Raw genomic sequence first — 18105 nt, forward strand, 5'->3', positions numbered from 1 at the left:
TGTTCAAGTGAAAGCTGCTGTGTTCTAGATTGCACCCCTTGCCTACCACTGTGCACCAGTGAAAAAAGGCTGACCCCATCCTCATGACCCCCACCCTTTAGATATTGATCAGCATTGATAAAATCCATTCTCTTGTTTTTTCCAGGCTAAAGAGCCCAGGTCTCTTGTCTCTCCTCATAAGAAAGATGATCAAGGTCCCTCATCATTTCTGCTCCTTCCACTTCAGCAATTCAGTCCAGTCATCTTAGCACTACCTGTCAAAGCTTCTTACAGATCAAAACCCAGAAAAGGAAGATTTGGACCTTTCTATTTTTTCCAATTGAGCCAAAGGTGGAAATTTAATTTAAAAAAAATAAATAGAAAGCCAAAAATGAAATGAAAATCTACATAAGAAGGAAAGATTTGCCATTTTGAACCAGCTGTTGGAGAGCTGATGGTCGGTGGTGAGGACAATCATAAAATTGCATGAGAAAGTTTTGCTGTAACACCACTATCTGGCCACACAAAGGTATGCTGCTCTTTCACTGCAAAGACTTAAACACAGTCTAGTAACAAAAGGTGTAATGCTGCACGTCAGGACCATAGGGACCTATAAACCTCCTCCTGCTCTCACTGTAAGAAGATGAAATATCACAGGTTTTAACTTTAATGTGATAAGCAGTGCTATCAACCTACCCATATCACACTTCATTGCAGCCTAACACTTCTTTGGAAAGAGGGAAAAAGCTTCCATGAGAATTGTGATAAATAGAAACATTCCCTTCCTAAAGAGTCCTGTGGCTTTTTCCTTCATTAAGGCTTCTCTCAAGACTGCAGATTCTTACATATAGTTTACCCCTGACTCAAATTATCCTTACAGCTCAGAGCACACTGAGGATGCCTCTGATATTGAGAAGGTTGCTTTAATAAGTTGTATTAATTATTTTAGTAGTCTGCCTATTGCTGGAATCACTGAAGATTTCAACTTGACATGTACAGTCTGGCACCACGATAAAAGTTCATGAATTAATTTACTTCTGCTGTACCCCTTCCTAAAAGAAGAACGTTTAAGTTGTCTCTCTCTCTCTCTCTCTCTGCTTTAAATATGCACAGACCACTTGGCTGAAAGACTTGGGATCCCTGAGAACTGAGTATAAATAATTCTATTCATTTTCTCTGACTAAGGACTAAATCACAGGATTCTCCTCCTACCTGCTATCCATATTAGTCTTTGGTGGTTAAAAGATGACTGAACCTATAGATAATGCAGCATTATCTCATTGATTTTTTTTCAATTGCAGCTAAAAAGTGGTACAAAGTTACATGGAATGAAAAGAAAAGTTTGAAGGCAAATGAGTAATTTTTTTTAGCAACCTCCTGTCACAGAATCACAGAATCACAGAATTTCTTAGATTGGAAAAGACCTTCAAGATCCTCGAGTCCAATCATTAGTTTCACACTGACAAGTCCTTGACTAAACCAAAGCCCTCAGCACAACAGCTAATCACTAGGAAGTGCTATGGTTGGAAAGGTACACCAGGATCTTCCAATCCAACCTCCATCCCAGCATCCTTAATCACTAGACCACATCCTCAAGCACCACAGCCACTCTCCTTTTAAACACCTGCAGGGATGGCGACTCCACCACCTCCCTGGGCAGCCCATTCCAATGCCAGTCACTCTCTCTGTGAAGAACTTCCTCCTAACATCCAGCCTATAACTCCCCCAGCACAACTTGAGACTGTGTCCTCTTGCTCTTTTGCTGGTTGCCTGGCAGAAAAGGCCAACCCCACCTGGCCAACCCCACCACGCCAACCCCACCACCTCCCTGGGCAGCCTGTTCCAGTGCCTGACCACCTGTTCAGTAAAGAACCTCCTCCAAACATCCAACCTAAACCTCCCCTGTCATTTCACTGCTGAGTAGCTCAAACCTCAACACCCCAAAGGGGTTTAGAGTTTTGTGTCACTCCAAACCTAAATCCAGAAGAACAGTGCTCCATGTTTTGGTAAAAAGGTGGGTTCCACAAACCTGTAGCAGAGCCTTCATTTCTGCCCCTGGCCTCTCAGAAGACAGGAGAAGAGTACAGAGGAAGCAGAGAGTGGAAGCTGTCATGCCCAGCAAAGAAGAAAACAGAGAAAATAACATATGCCTGCAAAATTTGCTCAGAAAAAAAAATCACAGAAAGTTAGAGGTTGGAAGGGACCTCAAAAGATCACTCAGGCCAACTCCACTGCCAGAGCAGGATCACCTGAAATGGGTCACATAGGAATTCGTTCACGTGGATTTTGAATAGCTCCGGTGAAGGAGACTTCACAACCTGGGCAGTCTGCTCTGATGTTTTGCCACCTTCATGATGAAGAGGTTTTCACAACCTAGGCAGTCTGCTCTGATGTTTTGCCACCTTCATGATGAAGAGGTTTTTCCTTATGTCCATGTGGAATCTCCTCTGTTCCAGCTTGCCCCCATTGCCCTTTGTCCTGGCACTGGACATCACTGAGCAGAGCCTGGCTCTGTCCTCTCAAACCTGCCCTTCACATTTTTATAAGCATGAATGAGGTCACCCCTCAAGCTCCTCTGCTCCAAGCTGTAGAGCCCCAGCTCCCTCAGCCTGTCCTCACAGGCAGATGTTCCACTCCCTTCAGCATCTTTGCAGCTCTCTGCTGGATTCTTTCAAGCAGCTTCCTGAAGTCTTTCTTGAAATGTGGGGCCTAGAATGTAACTTTAGGATGAGCTTCATTGGAGCAATGGAAATTAGAATGGAACTGGAGGCAGAAATTTCTAAATCTATCTGTGGTCAAGGACAGTGTAAGAAAAGTAAGCTGAGAGATCTGAGCAAAGATGCATTGCAAGGTACAAGCCAGGTGATAACACTCAGTCCTCCCTACACACGTCCACATTTCTTGAGGAGTCTCCTGTTCTTGACTTTGGAAGGCAGCTTTTCTGATCATTCACTAGTGAAAGAAAACACATTTGTACCCTTTGAGAAGTAGCTTGCTAGAAACTGTGAATCCCAGCTGCTTCTCCCTAGCAAAGGATGATGTGGCTGATCAATTCATTTTAAATGGCACGCACTAGTTTTCACTCTGCCCTGACAGGACTTAGTTGCAGATCAAGAGGAAGAGACTTTCCCTGACCTCAGAGTTGTAGAGCACATCATCAGGCTATACTCCACAACTAGACTTCTCTGGGTTTACAGAAAGACATCAAAAAGGTTTGAAAGCATTCATGTCAGTATATCAAGACTAGCATCACACTTTCTAATCATTAGAGAAAGTAAAGCAGCAGCACAGTCAGACATTCATTGTTAGGAAAGGCCCTAAGAAAGGACCAAAAATATACAAGTTGTGAAAAGTCAGATCATGGTAGAGTGTAGTGCTAGAAAACAGTGGGAGATACAAACAGGAAATGTGATAACAGCAAACAACAGCAATTCACTGTGGAGCTAACCTGCTGTATCCTTCATCTGCCATTAGAGAAAACCAACTGGAAGTTTGGTACTGCAGCCACCCCATGGCCAGTGGTTCAGTTAAGACTGACTGGGACAGATGGGTTAGAACTCGTTAGGGTCAATAAAAGGTGAAGGGTTTGCAGCACCTGCAGTACCTGAAATACAACAGGAGTGTCCAAATGCAAGTTCTAAAGTCAACCCTTTTGTATCCTGAATTAGACTGTAATTTTCTCCCCATTGGGCATTTCTTAAGGTATTTTTTGTTTTTCTAGTAACAGAAGATAACATCTTCAGTAATAAATTCATTTCTCATGCATTAGTGACAGCAAGATGTTCAGCTCTGGGCAGCCAGAAAAAAGAAAAGCAATGGCAAACAAGGGAAAAAAAGTATCTCCTTACAACTTCAAGCACCCTGATTCCTCTTGTTCTGTGTGAGTGCCACTATTCTGACTAAGGAATTTGATGTTATAGTACTTAGGCAGCAAAGAATGGGAAATACCTTGTGTCATATCCACTAAAACACAGCAGAAATGTATTTGAGCCTGAACACTGTGAGAGAGTGATTGCTTTTTCAGCATGTGCTCACACTCACAAGTTGTGCCAGGGGAGGTATAGGCTAGATGTTAGGGGGAAGCTCTTCACAGAGAAAGTGATTGGCATTGGAATGGGCTGCCCAGGGAGGTGGTGGAGTCACCATCCTTGGAGGTGTTCAAGAAAAACCTGGATGAGGCACTTAGTGCCATGGTCTGGTTGATTGGCTAGGGCTGGGTGCTAGGCTGGACTGAATGATCCTGGAGGTCTCTTCCAACCTGGTTGATTATTTGATTCTAAGAGATATACCAGTTCCCCTAAAATGATTAAATAGCCATAAAAGCTGCATTCTTTTGCCATTTCTTGTACAGGTTATGTTTTTTCCATCATTTTGTTCATTAATAGCTATAACTTTGAGTCTATAAGGACTTTTGTCCTTACATCCCAAAGGAGCAGAAGCCATTTAAAGAAAAGGCAAAAAAAAGGCAAAAGATGAATATTTTGCTACGAACAAGGGAAATACCTCTGCTAGGTCTTTTCAGTACTCTGAACTCTCAGAATATTTCACAGAATCACAGATCCTTAGAGGTTGGAAGGGACTTCCAGAGATCATCGAGTCCACCTCCCCTGCCAAATTTCAGTACTGAACATTTCACAGTATCACAGAATCATTTCTTCCATGTTAGATCAAAGTTGGCATTTCCCATTTGCTGGTCAAGACTAGAACATTGAAGTTACATCAGCCATTGTTTTGAGGCAAGGGTAAGACAAAATGTCATTTGGGGTGGTAATTCTCAAGGAGGAGGGCCAGAACTATGAAATCACAGCAGGTAGCTTGGTACTGAGTTGTCCTTGCCAGCCCCATTGCAGAAGGAACTAATGCAATTTAAAAAACAATGTCCCCTGCCCTCCTGGTTGGAGCAAGGATCAGGATTCAGGGTGGGCTACAGGAACCTGAGAAGGGAGACTTTCAGCAGTGTTATTATGCACTGCAAAAGAACAGCACCAGTATACATGTTTTAAAAGTCTTTCCAAGGACTGTTAGCAATGGTGTGGGATTAATGACTGAATGCCAAATTCTAAAGAAGAATAAAATCCTTTAAGGAGAGGCATGAGAAATCTGTTTCCAGTTTCCTACTAATTGGAGGATTTATAAGAGCTAATAATAACCCCCTGAATACCTTTGGCACTCCCAGCAGATAGCTGAAAACGATGCCTGCTACTTGCAGCGATCCCCACTACGGGCAGTGGGATGGCCCAGATCAGTCATGTGCCTGCCATACTCTGTCTGCCTCTGTCCCAAATGTACCTACAAAACCACTGCAAAGTTTGTTAAAAACTCTACCTGTTTCTGTTTTCCTTAATTTCCAAATCACAGAAGTCATCTTCAACCTGGACCTAAAGTTTTCATAGCTCTCTGTTGTAGTTTAACTCTTATATATGATCAACCTCTGTCTGTACCTCAAATTCAAGGAAACCATAGTGAGGATAAACTCATACCAAATACTGAAGATTTACTTTTCTTCTCTCTTCTTTTTCTTTTGTTTTTGTACAATTTATTTCATAGAGAAAGACAATAATATCCACAGGTCAGAATATGACATTCTGATCATTATTAGATTAGCAGTCTCATGTTGTTTCCTATATATTCATGTATTAACCATTCTCCTGACCAATTAACATTAAATCAAGCCAAGTAAAATACCAGATAAAATAGATACAAATAATAGAATCAGAGAATTGTTTTGGTTGAAGAAGACAGGGCCATGAGGATGCTCAGACAGCTGGAGCACCTCTCCTATAAAGACAGACTGAAAGAGTTGGGGCTTATCAGTCTAGAGAAGAGGAGACTCCCAGGTGACCTTCTTGTGGCCTTCCAGTATCTGAAGAGGGTCTACAAAAAAGCTGGGGAGGGGCTTTTTAGGCTGTCAGGGAGTGACAGGACTGGGGGGAATGGAGCAAAGCTGGAGGTTGGGAGATTCAGACTGAATGTGAGGAGGAAGTTGTTCAGCATGAGAGTGGTGAGAGCCTTGAATGTATTGCCCAGGGAGGTGGTGAAAGTCTCATCCCTAGAGGAGTTTAAGGCCAGGCTGGATGAGTCTCTAGCCAGGCTGATCTAGGGCAGGGTGTCCTACCACTAGATGATTCTTGTGGTCCCTTCCAACTCTGACTGATTCTATGATTCTATGATATCATCAAGGCCACCATCTCCAACTCTACCCCTCAGCACCTTGAAAAGTATACAGAGATATCTGAAGAGCAACGCAAGAGAAGAAAAGGAAAAATAACTTTTAGGAAACTTCCTTGAATCTAAATTGCAAGAAAGAAAATATAATTAAGCAATGACACACTGCAGGGAGTTTGATTATTCCATGATAATAATTCCCCCAGGTCTTTCCAGCAGTCTTCAATCCAAGATATAAATAGCATCACAGTAAATGCTAACAGCTGAGCTTCACAGTTTGTTTCCATGTCATCACTGTGCAGATCTTAAGGGCTGCATTCCTGACAGTGTCCATCATGTCCTTCTGCAAAGTGAATAGGATTTCCAATGGGGCTCTGAACAATAGGTGTTAGAGAAAAAGAAACAGCAGTTTTTGTTGGTTTGTTGGGTTGGGTTTTTTTTTTAACAGCCTGGAGTTGCTGTTGCAAAAAAGAATCTCACATCTCCTTTCATGGGCAAAGTGTAAAAAAATGTATTTCCACCTCTGAATCATATTTATGAGAATGCCAGAGCTCCAGTAATAGCATCATATTTCCATTAGTGTCTAGATTCTGTCCCTAGATTACAAAAGAATATTCTGTGGCAGCTGGAAAGAATATAGATTAAACTTGTGTTAAAGAGCAACTCATACAGCTGCCTATAAGCTTTGAGAACTCCTGAGTCTCAATGGAAAACTCAAGGGAGTTTTCAGTTAATTTACAGAGACTGATAGGAGGAGGTAAAGGTTTTTAATAGCTGGAAGGGATAGGAAAAGTTTGTCATTAAATAAGCAGATTTCAGAGAGTGTTTTATGTACAAACTATGTTTCAGTGGTTTTCACCAGTGTCTCCTTTCAACTTCAAATTCAGTGGTCTCAATATAAGTAACAAGGTAAGGCAGTTGTAAATCCTTGCTGAGAAGGCATCATGACAAACAAACTCCTTAGAGAGGCACAGCTTACTATGTGTGATCAAAAGTGATGTATCCTGATTGATATACAGTCTCAACAACTTTCAGAGACTATGTTTGACTATGTCCAGTGGTGCTGTTCTCCAACTTGCACCTCGTGCATGGAGATTATAGGATCATAGAATCATAGAATCAAGCAGGTTGGAAGAGACCTCCAAGATCATCCACTCCAACCTAGCACCCAGCCCTAGCCAAGCAACCAGACCATGGCACTAAGTGCCCCATCCAGGATTTTCCTCAACACCTTCAGGGACAGTGACTCCACCACTTCCCTGGGCAGCCCATTCCAATGCCAATCGCTCTCTTTGGCAACAACTTCCTCCTAACATCCAGCCTAGACCTCCCCCCAGAACAACTTGACACTGTCCCCTTGTTCTGTTGCTGGTTGCCTGGCAGAAGAGATCAACCCCACCTGGCTACAGCCTCCCTTCAGGTAGTTGTAGACAGCAATGAGGCCTGCCCTAAGCCTCCTCTTCTCCAGGCTAAACAACCCCAGCTGCCTCAGCCTCTCCTCACAGGGCTGTGCTCCAGGCCCCTCACCAGTTTTGTTGCCCTTCTCTGGACACATTACAGTACCTCAATATCTCTCTTGAATTGAGGAGCCCAGAACTGGACACAGCACTCAAGGTGTGGCCTGACCAGTGCTGAGTCACATATATATATAAAATATTTTTATATATATATATATATATATATATACATATATAATGGTCATATATATTATGCTTATGTATTATGTTATAGATTATGTTTATGTATTATGTTATGTTATGTTATATTTACCAATACCATCAATGCTAACCAACAGAATTTGAAATATACAACTTAGATGTCTTCAATCTGAAGTCATCACACAGTTTCTAGTTATGTTGTTGATTGCCTTCATGTTTATCTACGGTCCAGAACATCAGGAACTAGGTGCATTTGATATTCTTCTGCAGTTCTCAGCTTGTCACAAGATCAAGTCCACTTAAAAAGCATTTCCCTTTCTGTTTCTCCTAAGAACAGACACTTGCTCTCCTTTGCAAGTTTTCAAGGCAGAGAATTCCAAAGGATTCAGAAAATAAATGTCAATAACCACAGAAGGCACATAATTTCCTGTTGCAGACACCCACTTACCTTCAGTTATTCTCCTTCTATTCTTATAACATGCCAGATGTTAATTTGGCTCACAACCCTTTACATACAACCTTACTGCAACTTGAATCAAGTGATTAAGAGAGCTGTTATTTCATTAGTGCATCCTGTTGCTGATCATTGTGACACATTAGTCAGAGAGAAAACAGGTACCAGAAGCCTGCTTCAAAAATTGCACTTTATGATTTCAACAGCAACACTTTTGTTGCCTTTTGACCGTGTGATTGTTCTAAATAATGTGATCCAGCAGCATTGCCATCTCTGCAAAAGAAGTATTTCATTGTAGAGAAAGAACCATTCCTTTTCTTGCTGTTGTTTTTAAAGAGAAGAAGGAAAGAAGGAATTGAGAAGGAAGGGAGGAAGGGAGGGAGGGAGGGAGGGAGGGAGAGAGGGAGGGAGGGAGGGAGGGAAGGAAGGAAGGAAGGAAGGAAGGAAGGAAGGAAGGAAGGAAGGAAGGAAGGAAGGAAGGAAGGAAGGAAGGAAGGAAGGAAGGAAGGAAGGAAGGAAGGAAGGAAGGAAGGAAGGAAGGAAGGAAGGAAAATAAATGCAGATGAATATTTTATTTAGTTCTTTTCAAAGGGCTCTTGACATAAGAGAAAGACTTACTAACATTAATGACATAATGACCTAACTATTTGGATCCCACTATGTTACATTTTTCAGTTGCCTTCATTTGCTCACCCAGGTTGAAAAATCACTCAAGAGAAAGAATATGTGGAGCTGAGTGTTTTTCTGGTAGTGGATTCTCTTAAGAAATGGCTTCCATAGTCAAATCAGAAATTCATAGGGGCAAAAGCAATGTTATTAATAGGCAGAACTGAAGTATTTGTATTACAAACTGCCCAATTTTTGAGCTATATCTGTAAAACTGTCAGAAGTTTCTACACAGGTAACACACTTGGTTCTGTAGTGAATGCCACAAACCTCAGATTTTAACAATTCAAAGGTCTGCAAAATCCATCCTAACTTCTCAGACACCTTCAGCTTCGTACTATACCAACAGCATATAAGGACAGCCTAGAGAAGAGGAGGCTCAGGGGGGGACCTTATTGCTCTCCACAACTACCTGAAAGGAGGTTGTGGCCAGGTGGGGTTGGCCTCTTCTCCCAGGCACCCAACGACAGAACAAAAGGACACAGTCTCAAGCTGTGCCAGGGCAGGTCTAGGCTGGATGTTAGGAAGAAGTTGTTGGCAGAGAGAGTGATTGGCATGGGAATGGGCTGCCCAGGGAGGTGGTGGATTCCCTGTCCCTGAAGGTGTTGAAACAAAGCCTGAATGAGGCACTTAGTGCCATGGTCTAGTTAATTAGAAGGTGTTATTTGATAGGTTGGACTCGATGAGCTCAAAAGTTCTATTCCAACCTAGTTAATTCTGTGTGATTCTGTGTGACCAAAAAACATTCAGATTTTGCCATGTTGGAAGACACTGATCAGGAGTTTGGAGCTACCCAAAAGCCACTGTCTCTTCCCCAAAGGGGATCTATGACTTTTTAAGTGCTTTTTACTACAGATGGAGTTAGTAGAAGTTAGTAGTTCCAGCATGACAATGATGGGTCACTGAAGAATTCCTGATAATCAATCATTAAAACTGTGTTCAAGGAAGAATTTTTAGTAGTTAAATGACTTTTTTGTTCTTGTACAATCAGCTACGCAGCTCAGAGACCAGTAGAAAAAGTAACTGACTTTTTTTTCTTGCCCAGAATTGTATACAATCTGATCTAAGGAGTATGTCAACTTCCTTCAACAGAGAAGCAGGGCTTTTAATTCTGAACCAGCAGGAGATCCTAACTGAGCAGGTCAACTTTTCTCTTCCATTTCAACCAGAATTTGTAAGATAAACGGATTTGTAAATAGTCATTCATTCCACCAAGAAAAGATGGCTTTCAGAAGCTCTATTAAAGCAGCATTTGACATCCTATTATTACAGCCTAATTGCTGCACACATTCACAATGCCATAAAATAGTGAAAGGGTATGCTGCTAGGTTTTGCTGGCAAGTGTATTGTGATGTAAAACGTGTGGATATGTGGGGTATGAAAGAGCTATAGTGAAATTCAATTACTGTGGCATACATATAAGGTCTGCAGAAAATGTACCAGGAACATGCAGCTGTTTTACTGAGAGATAATCAAAGCACTGCCTGCTTTCCATGGGTGTTGTAAGAAGGGAGCTTCTATGAAGTATATTGGGGGTGGGGTTGGGTTTTTCGGGGGGGTTTGTTTTGGTTTGGTTTGTTTTTTTCCTGTGGCTTCTTTAAAGATTGCCCAAACACCCAAACAAAAGCCAAAAGAATTAAATGCATTCCAAAAGAACTAAAAATTCAGATTCAGCCTCCTGTAAGCTCTCCTTCCTTCAAAACACATGCAGGATAGCCCTGCCTTTTATTATAGGTTTCATCAGCAGATTCAGATCCAGAGCTGTGATTAGGGCCTTGAAAATCTTAGGCTGAAAATGAAAGATGCACTTCAGCTGCAAATATGTGGCAATTATCATGAAATGAAGTTCATTTCACATTTTAGCTAATCACCATGGAAACCTATATTCATTGGCTCCTAATTGGAAATGTTCCAGACCTGGAAAACATTGTAGACTTAAGACTGCATAATTTCTTATTGAAGCAATTGTACTATTCTTCCCTGTTTGTGACAGCACACCCTGGCAATTTTGGCAATAACCCTAGAGAAAATCTATTTTTCTGAGAAGCCTGTCTTTGCAAATATTTTTCACACTCTGGTGGGACTTCTGCCCCTATAAGATTGTTTCATCAAACCACTTCTGCCATTCGTGACGTTAATACCTGAATATCCAAAGAGCAGCATTATAGAAGGCTGCTCTTCCAGAAACTCCAAGTTAAAAAACAATGCTTGGATATTGCTAACCCCCAAAATATTAAAAATCCTTGTTCTATCATTTTACTTAGCTTTTCTAGTAGAATTAAGGCTGAGTTTTCATACCTTAGTGTCAAATGTGAGCGATCTTTGCTGCAGTTTCTAGAAGAACGCTTGGAGTGACTTAAGCAGAGATGACACACTGATTTCTAAATCCAGCCTCTACACCTCAAAATGTTTTAATAATCAAACATGATGCATACTTGCAGAATCCATTAATATGAAGACCTTTTCTAAGGACCAGGCAGACCTTTGCTAAAAATCAGGTTACTCAGATAACTCATTTTCCATCACCCCCTTACCATTACTTAGCTGACATTTTGGGTGGAGTCGCTGTCCCTGGAGGTGTTCATGGAAAGACTGGACGAGGCACTTAGTGCCATGGTCTAGTTGACTGGATGGGGCTGGGGGATAGGTTGGACTGGTTGATCTTGGAGGTCTCTTCCAACCTGGTTGATTCTATGATTCTATGATCAGACACAAAAATCACTGTTCTATCTGCCTGTTATGTGTGTGTGATGCATGATCTCAGTTACAGAGCTGTTATTTAGTGTGGCCATGAGTTCCAGTTATGTGGATAGTCTCAGAAAGGAATCTTTTAACAACAATCCTTAGCTGATTGCTTTCTCTCTTGAATGATGCAATTAGACTCTCTGACTTTCATTAGGATGCAACAAGTAATTTTCTCTACCTTTCAAAATGAAGTGTTCAAGTGAGAGTAGTTGTTTTTCTTCAGGAGAGAAAGGTACACTGAATTCACAGGCTACCTTACTTGTGAAGTTTCCAACTTTTTCATTCATTTCCTAAGTATGTGACAGCTCACACATTGCTCCTCAATTCCATTCACATAGCTGTCCCCTTTTTGAATGTTAGAGAGTTCATTTTCTTTAGAGGAGCTTGCGTGATGCTGTGCTTTGGATTTGTGTCATAGGCAGCATTGGTAATTCAGGGATGTTTCCATTATTGCTGTGCTTAGACAGCCAAGGACTTTTCTGTTCCTTGCTTCACCCCACCACTGAGTAGGCTGGAGGTGCACAAGAAATTGGTGCACAGGAGACACAGCCAGGACAGCAGATCCCAACTGACCAAAGGGATATTCCATACTACATGACACCATGCTCAGCATATAAAGCTGGGGGTGGGAAAGGAGGAAGTAGGACACTTGGAATGGTGGTGTTTGTCTTTCCTGGAATCCATTATGTATGTTGGAGCCCTGCTATCTTGTAGATGGCTGCCTGCTGATGGAATGGGGGGGTGTGTGTGAATTAATTCCTTGCTTTGCTCTGCTTGCACATGCTGGGTTTGCTTCACTTTTTTAACTGCCTTTATCTCAACCCACAAATTTTCTCACTTCTGTCCTTCACATTCCCACTGTGGGGGGGAGTGATCAAGCAGTTGGGTGGGGCTGAGCTGCCCACTGGGGTTAACCCACAATGAAAATGAAGACTGTATGTTTTTGTTTGGAAAACAGAACTGTGGTTCAGTGAAGGTGTTAGGAAAATTCATACAAAACCCCAAAGCAACAAAACAAAAAAACAAAGAAAGAAAAATACCCCAAACAATTCCAGGGATGATTTAGTTTCCTTCCAGAACACAGGAAGGAGTAGACACATGATGGAAAAAAGCCTCTGTTTAAAGTAATCTCTAACTCAACATCATATCATCAAACTAAGCTCTAAAGTATTGCTACACAGGTATTGGTGTCAGAACTGCTTTAGTAACAATTCTAGTTCATCTGCAACCACACTGCTAGATTGCAGTGTAGATGGTACCCAGATGGCTCCCAAAAGTACTCCACAAATGCCTTTCTTTCATCTATGACTACCTTCACAAAGTGAGAACGAATCTTTGTTAAGCAGTTACAAAGAGGGCACAAAAATACTTCAAATTACGGAGAAGAGTTCTAAGAGGTTTTTTTCCCTTATGTGACTAAAAAAATCATCATTCTCATTTCCTTTCCTCCATGAAATTCCCAGAAAACACATAAAGAAGAGAGAAATACCCAGACACGCAGACACTTTCACCCTCTTATGCATATCTCATTGCTGTCTACAGATACCCGAAAGGAGGTTGTAGCCAGGTGGGGTTGGTCTCCTCTCCCAGGCATCCAATGACAGAACAAGAGGACACAATCTCAAGCTGCACCAGGGCAGCTTTAGGCTGGATGTTAGGAAGAAGTTCTTCACAGAAGAGCGATTGCCATTGCAATGGGCTGCCGGGGAGGTGGTGGAGCTGCCATCCCTGGAGGAGTTTAAAAAAGAGACTGGATGAGGCACTTAGTGCCATGGTCTAGTTAATTAGAAGGTGTTAGGTGATAGGTTGAACTCGATGAGCTCAAAGTTCCATTCCAACCTAGTTAATTCTGTGTGATTCTGTGTGACCAAAAAACATTCAGATTTTGCCATGTTGGAAGACACTGATCAGGAGTTTGGAGCTACCCAAAAGCCACTGTCTCTTCCCCAAAGGGGATCTATGACTTTTTAAGTGCTTTTTACTACAGATGGAGTTAGTAGAAGTTAGTAGTTCCAGCATGACCATGACGGGTCACTGAAGAATTCCTGATATCAATCATTAAAATTGTGTTCAAGGAAGAATTTTGAGTAGTTAAATGACTTTTTTGCCTTTATCTCTGCCTTTTCTACAAGTCACAGAACTGCAGATTCACTTCAGTTGGAAAAGCCCTTTAAAATAATTGAGCCCAACCATTCTCTTGCTTGGTCTCTTCTGCCAGGCAACCAGCAACAGAACAAGGGGACACAGTCTCAAGTTGTGCCGGGGAAGGTCTAGGCTGGATGTTAGGAGGAAGTTCTTGCCAGAAAGAGTGATTGGCATTGGAATGGGCTGCCCAGGAAGGTGGTGGAGTCACTGTCCTTGGAGGTGTTGAAGCAAAGCCTGAATGGGGCACTTAGTCCCATGGTCTAAGTTGATTTGGACTGGATGAGCTTGGAGGTCTCTTCCAACCTGGTTGATTCTATGAATATTGAAAATTAGTAATACTAATTTTTCAAAGCATATCATCTCACAACCAATGAATTGCCCCTCCACTACACCCTCTTGCATGCAAATGCTTGGCAAATTCTGAAGTTTTATGTTAGTCTAGCACTTCAAATTTTGAGCACAGAGAGTGCTGATAGCTTTTGCTGAGGTATTCTCCCCAAGCCATCTTATGGCCCTCAAAAGAGCCGTTTTACTCCTGTAAATACTGACATGACAAATGGATGCATGTTTGCTGCTAGTTACTTTGCAAAATGAGCAATTTTGGAGTTCATGCTTTGAATCCTTCTTCTTTAAAATCCATTCACATAAATGGAACTCCCAAATGATTGATGGGTTAAATTAGGGCTCATCTATTTTAAATCTGATTGCTCTCTTGATGGTTACGTTCCTGTCAATATCTGCCTTCCCAGATGCTCACGGGATTGCTGTGTTAGGATGGCAGAAAGGAGGCTGGGATGGCACAGGAGGGGGGTGGGAAATAAGAGGGGTTTGCAGAAAATAAATGCAAGAAATTAAAGTTAAATTTCATTACATACTTTTTTTTTCTTAATAATTTACTTCAGGTAAAATGAAATAATAATTATTTATTATTAATGTCCTTAGCTAAAAGCACTGTTAATTTAGATAGAAAACAGCCTGGTTTGTAAAGCCTAATTTTCTTTACCATCTCTTTTCCAGAATTGCAATATTTGGAAGCCTCTCCCAGGATGTGTGAGGTTGTGCTAGTTTGAAGCTAGCTAAGATGTTTTGGTGAGGAGAACTAGATTACAGGCTGTGAAAGCAAAACAAGAGTGATGTCTACTTCACCCACAGGTTTGCTGAGAGGTATAAGAACAAGAATCTGAACATGCTGGGGAGCTCGGAGATGCATTTTTTTCTCTCTCCAGCCTCTCTGCTGTTTCTCTGATTAATCCACTTTGCTTCCTAACCCCCAGCCCAACCTCCATTCCTCCTTGGGACTGGAGTGAGGTTGAGAGGGGTGGGAGAATGTGGATGGGCAGTTGGGAGCCCCTCCTGGAGACTCAGGTTTCTGGGAGGGCTGTTGTGTTTCTGTATTACCTTTTACCTTGTATATTTCTGTATATACTGTAAATATCTGCTTCTATATTGAGCTAAGCTGTAAATATAAGCTTCATTCACATTTCCAGAGCTGGCTGAGTCTAGTCTGGGTGATTTCCAAAGGTGGGGGGGGGGGGGGGGAGGTGTCAGGGAACACCTACCTAAACCATCACAGAGGTAAAGATTCACTTTAAATCCCAGTGTTTATTGGTTTAAACAAGCAAGCCCAAACTGAGATAACCCAGTTCAGGCATAATATAGGAAGTTTTCAGTTTTCAGGCCATATGTGACATGCTGTTTTGCACCAAGTACTTCAATGTTTACCTAACTGCAGGCAAAACGACCAAATCTTGTCTTTCTTATTTTAAAAGGCACCAGAAATATCCAGGATACATCAGTCCCCACTTGGGGATTTTCTTCCTCTCAAGACCAGCTGGGCAAGAACTGATCTTGCAGCCACTGTTATCCTGCTGGGAGCAGCTACTGGAGGTCATGTTCAGATGAGAACAAAATGCATAATTTAAAAAAGAATAAAAATAGATAGTGAACAGTTAACTGAAGCACAAATAATGTTTATGAAAGGAAATGGCTCCATGCTTTCCAGAAGATAGCCTGCTTTATACATTATGTGCCCTTGTGGCCAAGAGAGCCCATGGCATTCCTGGGTGCATCAGGAAAAGTGTGTCCATCAAGTCTAGGGAGGTTCTTCTCCCCATCTACTCTGCCCTGCTGAGACCACACCTGGAATACTGGGTCCACTTTCGGGCTCCCCAGTTCAGGAGAGACAGGGACCTGCTGGGGAGAGTCCAGCAGAGAGCTCGAGGATGACTGGGGGACTTGAGTATCTCCCCTACAAAGAGAGACTGAGAGCCTTGGGGCTGTTTAGTCTGGAGAAGAGAAGACTGAGAGGAGATCTCATCAATGTCTATAAATATCTGAGGGATGGGTGTCAAGTGGCTGGGGCCAAGTTCTTTTTGGTGATCTGCAGCAATAAGCCAAGGAACATCAGTTAAAAACTGGAACAGAGAAGGTTTCACCTCAACATGAGGAGAAACTTCTTTACAGTGAGGGTGACAGAGCACAGGAGCAGGCTGCCCAGAGAGATTGTGGAGTTTCCTTCTCTGCAGACTTTCCAAACCCACTTGGATGCATTCCTGTGTGAACTACCTTGGGTGATCCTGCCTTGTCACGAGGGTTGGACTCAATGGTCTCCAATGGTCCCTTCCAACCTCTAAGGTTCTGTGATTCTGTGATTAATCTGATGGTTACTCCTGCAGAGCATATCTAAGTTTCATTTATATTAGCTACATGCCTTCGAATAACAAAACTCCTGAAACCAGTATTTTTCTTTCTGAAAATCAGTTCTAGAGATAAAAGGCTGATGTGTGAACAAGACAGGTCTGGATCCAGATAAGGCAAACCCATTCTTCTGTGGTGGACAAAGAGACAGAGACGAGGATTGAAATGAATGTATTTTTTTAAGAGAGGAATTCATGTGAAGTCTTGCAAGGAAGGCGAACAGAAGGGATGTATTGGTAGGATTCTGCAGGCAGAGAGGGCACTACAATTTAGAAACCTTTAAATACCCATTTTGTAAAGTTAATTTCTATCCAGTGTGTTATTTAAGTCATTTAATGCTATTCTCTTTCTAAAAAGACTGTTTAGAAGCTTGGGTAGTGCAATGACAGGTGCTAATAGTAAACCTTAGATGAATGCAGTAGTGCTGCATTCATTCAGATGGAAGAGGTTAGCTGGGCTTTACCAAGCTGGCCTCATGTTCTTGTTACTTTACAATACCATGAACAGCTAAGTGAAGTTCAGAATATGAGTACCATGATAACAAATGCTATTCAAAAACCTTTTTAACTTTTATTAAAGGTACAGAAATTTTAAAAAAACCAAACCCAGTTAAACCCCAAGACACACAAGGAACAAAAAAAAATAGGCCAACTTTAAACAGCATCTTCTTTACTCTTACTCTTTGCTTTTGCTGTAAAGCTTTTAAAAGTAAACTTCTTATATCACAGCTTTTAGATGGTAATAGCTGTCCATGTGGGATAAAGAAAAGGGAAAAAAAGAGTTGTTTAGATAGATGCTGTTGTTGCAGCCTGTGTCCTTCAGAACAAAAGAAGATAAACACAGACCAAAAAAAGAAGATAAAAACAGCAGGGGGAAATAAAGGGGGGGAAAAAGCTCCACAGCAGCTTCTGCTTCTGGGCTTCACTTCTGAATTATGGACTAGAGTCTGTCAACTTTTTAACTGTGTTGAAGGCTGGGCTCCACTTGTAGCTAACCTGAAGAGGGAACCCTCTTCGTGCACGTGTGACCCTGTGCAGGACTGAACAACTGGATCAGGGCTTCCCTTTCTTAGTTGCTTTTTGTTTGCATGGTGTTTGAGAATGGGTAAGATGAAGAAGACCATCCTGTGCTCTTGACAAAAGTCATACTCTTCTAGCTTGCCTTTTGGAAAGATGAAATGAAGCTTCTAAAGCATGAAGGCTCCTCAAGATCATTAACATGCTTGGATGCAGAAAGAGCTGAGAGGCTACCTTGGCTAACCCACGATGTGTGGTCTCCCCAGTGGAGACACACATCCTTTTGTGCTCGCAGCTCTCTTGCCTGCCTGAAGAGGTTCTTTTTGTCAGAGAATTTCTCTGTGAGATTGGAAGAACCTCTACCAGCACCAGCAGACTATTTCAGAACATTGATTTAGCAGCCTCTGAGATGAAGCTGTGGCTGTCAAAAACAGACACTTTTTAACATGGATGACTAAAAAGGAGGGGAAAAAAATCAGAAAAATAGAATGAATATACAAAGACATGGGAAAGAAAGAACAATGGCATTAGGGCTTCAGTTCATACTGAGAAGCTGGCATTTACCCTCAGTTCTCTCCAT

The sequence above is a fragment of the Pogoniulus pusillus genome, chromosome 33 (assembly GCF_015220805.1).
Source record: "Pogoniulus pusillus isolate bPogPus1 chromosome 33, bPogPus1.pri, whole genome shotgun sequence".
NCBI classification, from domain to species: Eukaryota; Metazoa; Chordata; class Aves; order Piciformes; family Lybiidae; genus Pogoniulus; species Pogoniulus pusillus.